We start from the raw sequence: 12,874 nt of genomic DNA on the forward strand, positions 1-12,874 counted from the left end.
TTTGAGATTATACCGTGCCGTATGAGACAAAGCGACCTATAAAAGGTGACTTGGAGTGTCAGAGCATTGTTAGCAAATTGGCAGGGTGCACCACGGGTGGGTGAGGCTCATTCTGGTTACAAGATTGCATTTGGACCATTTGCATCCCAAAACTTTCTTCTTTCTGTCCTTATGTGGGGTCGGCACAACATAAATCTTCCACTCACTTCTGCCATCCGTCAACGCATCATCATTTATCCTTTTTTACACGCATACCTATCCTCTTTCACGCAATCCATCCACCTTTTCTTTGGTCTTCCTCTCCTTTTTTCCGTCCACATTCATATTTAACATACTTCTAGTGATCTGATTTTCTTCCTTTATTAGATATAGATGAACAATATATTAATCCCTATCCCTCATCTTTTATACCACTGACACTACTTTTGCAACCAAGCATGGCAGGTATAAGTTCAACCATCCTGCTTTTTCTCATTCAGAAAATAAGATCAGAAAGTCTATCTTCACTTACCATTACCATAGCACTTTTGTGTAAACACCCCCTTACGACAGCATTCGTCCTGTCGCGGGCAAGCTTTTTGCAATTTCTTGCAGCAAGCGTTATGGTGTTTACGTGTTAATTTCACATTATAGGCGTTATGGTTTCTGGGAACTTGTCATTTATAGTTTCTAGAGATGGACATAATTGTTTCCACACTTTTTTTGTTGTGAGTCGAGGTGGGATTATTTAATTAATTTATTGTTGACGTAGCTCAAAAGTAATTATCTATAGAATTATTAAGTTTTTTAATTAATTATAGGTAGCTAAGACCCAGCATGCGTTATAACTTGCAATTCAACTCGCGTGCCATCAACGTTGATGGTATTAATATATTTGAATCCTTCACGCAAGTATCAATAACAACTATACAAAGTTTCGACTCAATAGGATCAAACAGACAGACTAACAGACAGATAACCACTATTTTACATTTATACTAATCTATAAGAACTAAGAAGATGATGAAAATAAGACCAAAACGATTGAAGCACAGGTTATGTACTGAGAACTTCCAGCAGTTGGAACAAGATATAACAGAGTGGTACTGGATAGTTGGCTAAGGAATCAGAGTAAGGCAACACAAAAAGGCGACGAGCAAAAATCTCGGCAGCGTCAAAGCAACAAAGGGTGGACAATGACAGAAGATGTGTAGAAAGAACTCACAGACATTCCATAACAGCAAAATCTAAAACTATATTGGAGATTCTCTACGGGATCAGATCAAAAATGAAAAGATCCGAGAATGGGTCACGAAGCTGAAGTGGCAATGGGAAGGGTACATAGTTCGAAAAACCGATACCTACTTAGTGCTAGAATGATGTCCACCGAAAAGTACGACGTTGGAAGACCCTCCCCCCACTCGGTTAACAGACGACATCAAACTAGTTGCAGGAAACTGCTAGATTCAGTCAGCGAAAGGCCGTGGCGTATGGAAGTCCCCTATGTCCAGCAGTGGACGTGTATCGGTTGATAATGGTTATACTTATGATGAAAATCTAAAACATCGCATGATTGGAATCATCAATCAACCTGCTTGCGTCCATTGTTTGACATAGGCCTTCCCGAGAGTGCGCCATCATACATGGTCCTCAACCTTCCTCATCCATCCATAGCCCAACTTCTTCAGGACATCAGTTCAGCGGGCTGGAGATTTTCTTACGATGCACTTACGGTACGCAATCTCTATTCCAGAACACGTCTGCCCCAGCGCAATGGCCATGGTGGCCAGGTGACATAGCCTACACACTGCCACTTCAGCTTGCTAATCCGTTGGAGTCTAATAATATTGTGGTTGAGACTACTCGTATATTTGATGACAAGCGCTTGATATCGCAGTCATTATTATGCAGGCAAAATGGAACAAAACTAGCTTCCAGTAAATCAAGAGTCATCACAAGAATTCGTAAATAAATCTATACATTTTTCTATAGTTACCTATATTTTTTATGTAATAACTCATTACTTAACTAGGAAAATACGCGCCGTTGCGCTATTAGTAAAACACATTCAAATGATTCAAAGTTGTAAGCCTGAACGCCTCGCTTGCAGCAAACCGTAAAAACTCGTATGTCCATTTGTACCGATATGACAGCTATAGTTCCATATATCTTTTTTTTCCAGGAGTCCAGCCGTAGAGTACTGATAGACGCACCGATTTTGTCGTCTCTGATATTGCTAGTATCTGCAAGGCTTAAATATCGCCTCTTTGTTACCTTACCTACAATCCATACTATCTAAATCCGAAATTGTATCAGCCTGTTAGGTTACGTTTGATTTTGATCGTTACAATGATCATAGAGTTACCATGGGATTTTTAAAGCCCTAAATCTAAACGCATTGAATATAGATACTGATTAAAATGACACTGCTCTCCTAGTATACACTAAATGATATAATGTTCATAATATGGCTACAAATAGTTGTATTATTTAATTTCAGAACATCTAAATTATTAAAAGAATGAACCTAAAACTAAAAACCTTAAAAAATATAATATAATAACTAAAATAAATTATTATTAAAAGAAGTCCCTTTAGGCAAGGTTCCGAAGATACTGGCAGCGTTCCCCCTTTGAATGGCTAGACTAATTCTTTGTCCGAGGTACCTGCCAGCTCTTCGGTCTCCTGTGATGTCGACTAACCTTTTTGATATTTCCCTAAAAAGCCTTATAGCACTAGGACCCTACGGACCAAGGGTGCCAAGGGTCTCGACACCGAATGGGACAAAATCATATTCGGAGCCTAGACCCCTGTATTTGCAATCTTTTGGTACAGATTATATTATATCTAAATATAAATAAAGAAGAAAGAAGAAGTGAAGTAAGGAGAAGAAATGTCAATTAATTACTGAAAGTGACCTTAACTCTTCACATATCCTGAGTCCTGGCGCGTGTAACATGCAATAACCAATTTGGTTCGATCGAGGTTGGTAGTTGGCACCAACGGAATTGGGGCGTCTGTTAATAGTAACACGTTAACGTACGTTTGGACTTTGGATCACGCGAAGTTTAAGGCTCGATGCACACGGGCGGCAAAAACGTCTGACAAGTGTTTTGTGATAAGCAACATGCGTGTACTGCTGTACTTTTGATCGTTTTATAGTCGAAGAGTTGACGCGTCATTGGCAGACATGCTATTGTAACTTATTTACTAAACACCCTCGCTGTGAATGTCACATTTGGCTGCAACGTTGTGATTGGCTTGAAATAAGGTTATTCTCTATGCCAGGTGCTAGAATAGCAAACCCCCCCCCCCCCCCCCCCACTACCTGAAGAAATATTTCTGTTCTCATTTAAAAAATCCTGGCCACTTGACGGATGTCATTTTGTCCGTGATCTGTCATCTATACCTACTATTCTATATCAATGCAAGAAAAGATAAGTACCTAGCCATTTCATAGCCCACCTGGCGTTAAATGTAGGTAACGTTTGACGTCTGCCAATGTAGGCGAAGCCTCGACGTTTCATTCAAAGTTGCACAACTGTCGTGAACAGCGGCATTGTCCTCTCTGTTGCTAACAACAAACACGTACCATAAAGGTTGAATATCTCTGGCGATATGAATGTGGGGGCGATGGTGGACGTCGGATCGCAATTTTGCCGACGTAATCGGTTGTAGTCATCAATGTTGTGTGACATGGAAACTTTACTGAGAAATCGTTTGTACTCCACAATAATTGTGGCTACAATCTTTGTAATCTAAAGATGTTTTTACTAATTTTGATTACATACATGTGTTTCTTAGTGCTTTTACACGTTTGATCGCCGGCGCGATAATGGTGATAACAGCCGTGACTGTTTGCAGTTAGAGCGACGACGTTAACTTTAGTACGAGTAGGTACTAAGGACACGCGAAATTCATACTAATATTATAGGTAAATACGAAAATGTGTCTGTCTGTCCACTGTTTTCATGGCCCAACATTTTGACAGGCTTCGATGAAATTTCGTACAGAGTTAGCTTACATCCTGGGGGCGGAAATAGGCTACTTTTTATCCCGGAAAATCAAACAGTTCCACGGAATTCCAAAAGGCCCATGCCTCATACCGATTTACTTACCAATATGAATTAATTTGGTACAGAGGTAGCTTAGCTACGTCCTGGAAATTGACATAGGCAACTTTTTACCCCGGAAAATCAAATTCCCACGACATTTTTAAAACCTAAATCCACGCGGACGAAGTCGTTGGCATTATCTAGTTTTGAATAATTACTAACTCTTTCTATTTATGTTGTAGATAGATAGGAAGGTACTCTTGATTTAATCTCCTTTTTAAAGGTCCAAGGTTTTTAAGATTGCCAACGGGACCCTATTACTAAGCCCCCGTTGTCCGTCCGTCCGTCCGTCTGCCCTTTTACAAGTCAGCGGGGCTATATCTTAATATGAACCGTAATTTGTTGAGTTGAAATTTTTTGCCGCTTTATCTAACAACAAATAGAAAATAAAAATTTCAATAGGCCGCCATGCAAATAAAATAATCAAAAAGTGTTTTCTCTTGTACGATGATACGGAACCTTTCGTTTGAGAGTCCAACTCGCACTTTTCAGTCTATTTTTGACGTTTAAAAGAAACTTATGCAATTAATAACTAATTTAATTTAATTATTTTTATTTGTTTTTAGTTTAAATTTAGATGTAAGTTTATTTTTAACCCCCGACCAAAAAAGAGGGGTGTTATAAGTTTGACGTGTGTATCTGTGTATATTTCTGTGGCATCGTAGCTCCTAAACTAATGAACCGATTTTAATTTAGTTTTTTTTTGTTTGTAAGCTGGCTGGATCGAGAGTGTTCTTAGCTATAATCCAAGAAAATCGGTTCAGCCGTTTGAAAGTTATCAGCTCTTTTCTAGTTATTACTGTAACCTTTACTAGTCAGGGGTGTTATAAATTATTGTATAACAAAAAACTCTTATGTTGATGTCAATAAAGAATAGTAAACTAATGCAGTAATAATAGAGAATAGCATTAGAATCGATGCCAATACCTATTATCTAATATAAGAAGCCTTATTGTGAAGGTACCTACATAACTACGTACTTACAGACATATAGTCACATTTGTAGGAAGTAGATTGTAATGGAATTTGCATGTGATGTAGGTACCGTGACTAGGATGCGAGGTACCCATAGCTACAAGTTCTACAGCCTGCAACTATAATCTCTGAGGATCACGGACCGACTGATTGATTAATTATTTATATGCACCTATTATATATATATATACTTACACATATTTATGTGAGAACATGCTACATGATATTATTAGGTTTTTAACCCCCGACCAAAAAAGATAGGTGTTATAAGTTTGACGTGTGTATCTGTGTATCTGTCTGTGGCATCGTAGCTCCTAAACTAATGAACCGATTTTAATTTACTTTTTTTTTTGTTTGAAAGGTGGCTTGATCGCGAGAGTGTTCTTAGCTATAATCCAAGAAAATCGGTTCAGCCGTTTGAAAGTTATCAGCTCTTGTCTAGTTATTACTGTAACCTTCACTTGTCGGGGGTGTTATAAATTTTTAATTTACACTTGTAGTTTTCAACTTTATCTTGTATATTTGACTGTACAATATCTATTGTGTAAATATTTATTCATGCGATTGTGAATACAAAATATGGCATTGGTACATCATCATGATCATCAATCTCACTACTGGGAATGGGTGTCCTCTTGGAATGAGAAGAGTTTTAGGCCATAGTTCACCACGCTTGCTGGTCAAGTGCGGATTGGCAGACTTCACATAGTAGGTACCTTTACCTTTACCGGTAAATAAGTAGATCTTTGAGAATGTTATGTAGAACTCTCAGGCATTATACATCAAATTGATGACCTAACGACTTTTTTAATGTACTTATACGTATAGGGTACATACCTACTTTGAACCCTTAGATTATTTGCAAAAAATATAAAAAATAGATAGGTATTCTCAAAAATTTACGTTTCGTTCAAACAGCAGAGAACTCAATACAAAAATATTGCAACAGTCGAACGATGCAACCACTTTGTACACAAAAATATAAAAATTGAAATTGCTCGAACGAAAATTGAAATGGAAACCATACACATATAGTTTAGGTCTGTCTATATGGCGAAGTTGAAAAGTTTGTTGGTTCATACAGTTTTGAGAGGACTCTGCTTCAAATAAAATGTACAGAATTAGAAATATTTTTCATTGATTGAAAAACTACCGCATTTGTATAAAGAAGGAAGTAGTTTAAATATTTAAAAGGAAAGGTGACTGACTGACTGATTGATCTATCAATGGACGGCTCAAACTACTGGACGGATCGGGCTGAAAGTTGGCTTGCAAATTGCTATTATGTCGTCGACATCCGATATCTAAGAAAGGATTTAGGATAGATCGCAATATCCTTTCACGTAAAAACTACTGGACGGATTTGGCTGAAATTTGAACTAAAGATAGATTATATCCTGCATTAACACATAGGCTACTTTTTATCCAGGAAAATCAAAGAGCTCCAACCTATATTCACGCGAACGAAGTCGCGGGCATCAGCTATTTATGTTTTATGTTATTGATTACATTAGGAAATGTTATGCCGGCATAGCCAGCTGCTATCGACACCCGTTCTCACGCCGCATCGGAGTTCCGTGGAAGCACGAGATTGAATGCGCTGACGATACGAAATCCGAGGAGCTGCAACGTGACGCGTCGCGACTTCGGCCCTTTAGATCATAAGTAGGTACGAATTACTTACTTACACTTTAACTACTTAGGTGTACAAGACTTTTTATTACATCGCTTAAGCATTAGGTAAATTAGTTTGATAATCATCGTCATTATTAACCGATAGACGTCTACCGCTGGACAAAGGTCTCTTAAGTCCCGGCCAACAACAACGCGATGTTCAACGGCGTTTCCCGTTAAACGTAGATGTACAACGGCACTCACAATGCCGTTTGGCGTTAGACGATTTTAAGCCCAATTCAATTGGCATAAGATATTACCTAACCGTTGAAGTGTGGCCACTCATTTCGTTGTTGGGCATTATAGCCGCAACATTATAAGGACATCCATACATCGCGGTCTTGCGCTGTTTGAATCCAGCGGCTCCATGCGATTCGTTTGATGTCCTCTGTCAACCTAGGGAGCTGCAACCTTAGAATGGCTGGTACCATTCTAAAACTTTGGGTGGGACCCCAACGTCTATCAGTTTTTCGAAACGTGTGCCCTGCCCATTCTCACCCGCTGACCTATGTTGATTACCTTGCCTCTGAATCTCCTACGGATCTCCTCATTTGAAAGCAACAAAGAATTTTTTTTTATTGTTGATAGCTGTGCCACACCACTTATACCTAAGGGTTAGCTGTAATCCCGGCGCCTCTAATACCTGAGCTTAAAGTCAAAAGACCTCAAACAGAAGAGGCACTCGAATAAACTGTTCCATGTGAGGCGCAACTCGAAAACAAGTATAAATTCAAAATTTAAAAACACCCGACACAAAACTCTCTAAAAAGTAAATAACTTTCAACCGGCTGAACCGATTTTCTTGGATTATAGCTAAGAACACTCTCGATCAAGCCACCTTTCAAACAAAAAAAAAAACTAAATTAAAATCGGTTCATTCGTTTAGGAGCTACGATGCCACAGACAGATACACAAACACACAGATACATAGATACACACGTCCAACTTATAACACCCCTCTTTTTGGGTCGGGGATAAAAAAACTGACATGAAGATTGATGAAAATTCTGAAGTGGCATTTCTGATTTGATCATACAGAATGACTCCAATATGCTTGGAGGTCTCTCCGTCGCTTACTGAGTGACTGCAAGCTTTCTTATTAGGCTCATATACTTAGATAACAATATCCTAGCCTCGGATCCATAATATGTCATCATCAGCAATATTATAGTTTATAGTAGATTCTTAAACGTTTGGAACATAACGATTTCTTTTAAACTAGGCCTTAGCATACTGGCGTCATGTCACAGCCTATTATTTACAAGCCTTAATGACATGCCTACATTCTATAATTATAATAAACAGAACCTTCATGCGATATTATCTTCTATAATAGACCCTATTTCTTTGGTAATAAAGTTTATTTTACAGGGCAGTATCAACCTGCATGGGGTTGAACTTTTATCTATATTTCCATCGATTTGGAACGACTGGTTAATATAAGGTTTTTTGACTAGTTATCTATTGTTTATTAACTGACATCATTAATGTTGAAAATTTGGCGTTTTTAGGGTTCCGTATTTCTAGAGAAAAACCGACCAAGTGCGAATCAGGCTCGCGCACCGAGGGTTCCGTACTCGGGAATTTAGCCGACATTTTGCACGATAAATCAAAAACTATTATGCATAGAAATAAATAAAAATCTGTTTTAGATGATGATTTTTATTTCATAGCCTACATAATCACACTAATATTATAAAGGCGAAAGTTTGTATGTGTGTGTGTGTGTGTGTGTGTATGTTTGTTACTCCTTCACGCAAAAACTACTGGACGGATTTGGCTGAAATTTAGAATGGAGATAGATAATATCCTGGATTAGCACATAGGCTACTTTTTATCCCAGAAAATCAAAGAATTCCCACGGGATTTCAAAAACCTGATTCCACGCGGGCGAAGTCGCGGGCATCGGCTAGTACATTAATAATAATTGACGCCTGCCAATGTAGGTGAAGCCTCGACGTTTTGTTAAAAGTTACATAACTGACGTGAGCTGTGGCGAGGCGAGGCAATCTGGCACAACTGGCCAGGGTCCGCACAGCATGCCACGGCGCTGGCCAGGTGTCCGCGCCGCATCAGCGCGAGTTGGTGTCCACTTGTGGTGCGCAAATTTTAGCTAAATCCGTCCAGTAGTTATTGCGTGAAAGAGTAATAAACACTCACACATCCATCCACACGGCATATATCCATCCATACATCCATTCATCCATACATCCATCCATACATTAATTAATACAAACTTTCGCGTTTATAATCTACTAGCCGATGCCCGCGGCTTCGCCCGCGTGAATTTAGGTTTTTCGAAATCCCGTGGAAACGCTTTGATTTTCCGGGATAAAAAGTAGCCTATGTGCTAATCCAGGATATTATCTATCTCCATTCCAAATTTCAGCCAAATCCGTCTGGTAGTTTTTGCGTGAAAGAGTAACAAACATACACACACACACACACACACACACATACATACAAACTTTCGGCTTTATAATATTAGTGTGAAGTGTGATAGTGTGATATATAATAAATAAAATTGGAGTGTCTGTCTGTAATTTCGAAATAACTACCTCATATTAAGCTCATATGGTTATTTGAACGATACTAACACTGAATCACACGTTTTTAAAATTTTTGTCTGTCTGTCCGTCTGTTTGAAAAGGCTAATCTTCGGAACGGCTGAACCGATTTTGACGGGATTTTCACAGACAAGTAGAGGATTGACCAGGGAGTCACATATACTACTTTTTTAACCGTCTTTCAAAAAGGGAGTTGTGTTTATCTACCTATGTACACCGAAATCTCCGAGATTTCTGAACCGATTTGCGTATTTTTTTTTTAATCGATAGAGGAACTTTGTGACATTGTTTTATAAAAAATTGGATTCCAACTCCTCAATCCTGATGCTGCAGGGGACCTCACCATCAATACTGATGGGATTTAGAAACTGTCGGTTATAAATTGATTAATATTGAAGGTATCTGTACCAAGTAAAGACATTGTCGTTGATCTCGAGGACCCAACTCCTCAACCCTAATGCTGTAAGGAATTGCATTCCTAAATCCTGGTGATCCCTCGGGATTTTTAAAGGATCATCCGTTTAGATGTTTTTACGTGGTACAGAAACACGTTGCATCCCGGGGACGGACTATTACGGATAGTCTACTTTGTCCGGGGAAATCAAAAGTTCCCACGGGATTTCATGCCCTAAATCCACGCGGGCGAAGCTGCGGGCATCAGCTAGTACTAAACAGAGTTAAGCTTTTGGTTCCTTGTACCTAAATCATGGAGTTCCGCAAAGTAACGCCAGTTTCTAAGTATACAACAGTTTCATAACTGACGTGAGCTGTAGTGAGGCGAGGCAATCTGGCACAACTGGCCAGGGTCCGGGCAGCATGCCACGGCGCTGTCCGGGTGTCCGCGCCGCAGCAGCGTGAGTTAGTGTCCACTTGTGGTGCGGAACTTGTAACGGCTTGGATTTATCGCACAGCCTTTATACTCCTTCGCTGCCTTCGCATGTACCTTGCGATACGTTCACAAATAATAACTAGTAGGTAGGTATAACTAGCGTGAGTGATTTCCATCACACTATCACACTTAATCACACTAATATTATAAAGGAGAAAGTTTGTATGTGTGTGTGTGTGTGTGTGTGTGTGTGTGTGTGTGTGTGTGTGTGTGTTTGTTACTCCTTCACGCTAAAACTACTGGACGGATTGGGCTGAAATTTAGAATGGAGATAGATTATACTCTGGATTAGCACATAGGCTACTTTTTATCCTGGAAAATCAAAGAGTTCCCACGGGATTTTTAAAAAAACTACATCCACGCGAACGAAGTCGCGGGCATTAGCTAGTATTTTATATTATATATATATAGTATTTTATAAAGGTGAAAGTTTGTGTGTATGTGTGTATGTTTGTTACTCTTTCACGCAAAAGCTGGTGAACAGATTTAGCAGAAATTCGCAATGGAGATAGATTATACTTGGATTAAAATATAGGCTACTTTTCAATTTCTTTTCCTGTTTTAGAATCGCGATATCTCAGGAATAGGGAAATAAGTGTAAGAACAATTTTTGTAAATAAATTTATATGGTATAGATAGATAGATAGATAGATAGAAACTCTTTATTGCACACAAAAACACATATAAGGATAACAACACAGTAAGAAGAAAACAGAAAAAAAAAACAATTGTGTGCAAAGGCGGCCTTATTGCTTGGAGCAATCTCTACCAGGCAACCTTTGCTGAAAGGAGAAGTTCTAGGAAGGAGGTTGGATAGTACCAAGTCGCAAGGATTTTTTTACAAAGATTTATATATATACTAATAAACATAAAAAAGTAATTATATATATATATATATATAATATATAAATATATATGTATATGCTATATATGATAATATAGTTACTTGCATATAATATAAAAGGGATACATATAATATAAAAAATAATAATATAATAAATAAAAACAATATTTAAACTATTATGGCATAGATAAGTAGAATTCTTTCAAACGATTTTTAAAAATGGGCAGGGATTTCGAACTTCGAATATTCTTGGGGAGGTCATTCCACAGTTGTACTGCATGTACCGTAAAGGACCTCCCGTAGAATTTTGTGTAATTTCTTGGGGTTTGGAGCTTGTTATCCGAGCAAGAGCGCAACTTCATGTGGCGATCAGCAGCACCGAGGAAAGTGAAGCGATCTTTAAGGTAGGGAGGAGTGTGAGGCTCATAGAGAATAGAAAAGAGTAGAATGAGGACGTGGAAATTTCATCGCCGTCTAATTGGCAACCACTTGAGACGAGAACGGTATTCGCTGACATGGTCAAATTTTCTCAAGCCAAAGACAAATCGAATGCAAAGATTTTGCAACCGTTCCAGCTTGTTTAGTAACTCCTCGTTCAAATCCGTATAGCTGCTATCGGCATAATCAAGAATGGGTAAGAGCAGAGATTCAGCCAAGGATATTTTTGTTTTGATTGGGAGGAGATTCTTCCATCTTTTAAGGGAGCCGACAGCAGCGAAAAGGCGTCTGCTTACATAATTGATTTGCGGAATCCAGGAGAATGACGAGTCAATAAACAAGCCGAGATTCTTGACAGTATGACTGAAAGGCAATGTCGAGTTATTCAGCACAATCGAACCTACTGAATTGGGATCGATTTTACAGGTTAGCTTAGGGTTACCGATGATAGCAGCCTGTGACTTACTAGCGTTTATAGTTAGCCCGTGCGACTCACTCCAAGTACTAATTTTACATAAGTCTGAATTAATACAATTACACAATATACAATACAATACAATTATATATATTATATATATTATAGGTATACAATTTTTGTCTTAACTATTTTATGATAAAACTACTGTTTAGCTGGAAAATTCATTAATCCCATTTTTTGTGAACTTTGACCTTATTTTGCAAATGTGGGATCGATGGGGACTTTTCACAGTTCATTTATATTGGTATTCCAAACATTTGCACCAATTTTTAGCTCTATGCGAATTATTGTATCCTTGAATGTCTATTTTGACAGGGATTTATTATAATATAAGTAATGTATATCTTATAGTGTAAAATGAGCTTAAGAGTGGGTAAAAATATCTTGAGGATACCTGCATGGACGAGAGTTTACCATGAAGTTCTCAAAAAACTAAATTAAAATCAGTTCATTAGTTTAGGAGCTACGATGCCACAGACAGATACACGGATACACCGATACACATATACACCGATACACAGATACACACGTCAAACTTATAACGCCCCTCTTTTTGGGTCGGGGGTTAAAAATAAGTTTGCAAGTAAATTTTTCAACCTTTTCAAAATTTTACGAATCTTTCCTTTTGATAATAGCAATAGGGGGCCCCGGCATAGACCTAAACCATTAAACAAAATATATTAGGTATGTAACTAAATGTAGCGGCGAAACTTTCTCGTTAAAATCAATTATCGTGAACTGATTTCAAATAACACCGCCGATAAGATTCTTATCATTGATAACATTTGAAATAAGAAATAGATAAGCAAGTATTTAACACAAAAACACTTTCAAGTTTTTAACTGGATAATTTTGTTATAATTAAAAGTAAATATTACATAGTTTATTTGGAGCGGGAAACGATACAGTGTAAAA

At 38.1% G+C, this 12,874-nt stretch overlaps 1 long non-coding RNA gene across 1 annotated transcript; it reads right to left on the reverse strand.

Annotated features, from left to right (window-relative positions):
• Nucleotides 1-276: 276 nt before the first annotated feature.
• LOC123880098 lies at nt 277-12,266 on the reverse strand. The gene is made up of 3 exons (XR_006799164.1): nt 12,086-12,266; nt 9,332-9,335; nt 277-287 (listed from the first exon to the last, which is right to left on the reverse strand). It is a non-coding gene; the product is annotated as an uncharacterized LOC123880098 (long non-coding RNA).
• Between the last annotated feature and the right edge of the window lie 608 nt (nt 12,267-12,874).

Source organism: Maniola jurtina, chromosome Z (genome assembly GCF_905333055.1).
Source record: "Maniola jurtina chromosome Z, ilManJurt1.1, whole genome shotgun sequence".
Taxonomy (NCBI): Eukaryota; Metazoa; Arthropoda; class Insecta; order Lepidoptera; family Nymphalidae; genus Maniola; species Maniola jurtina.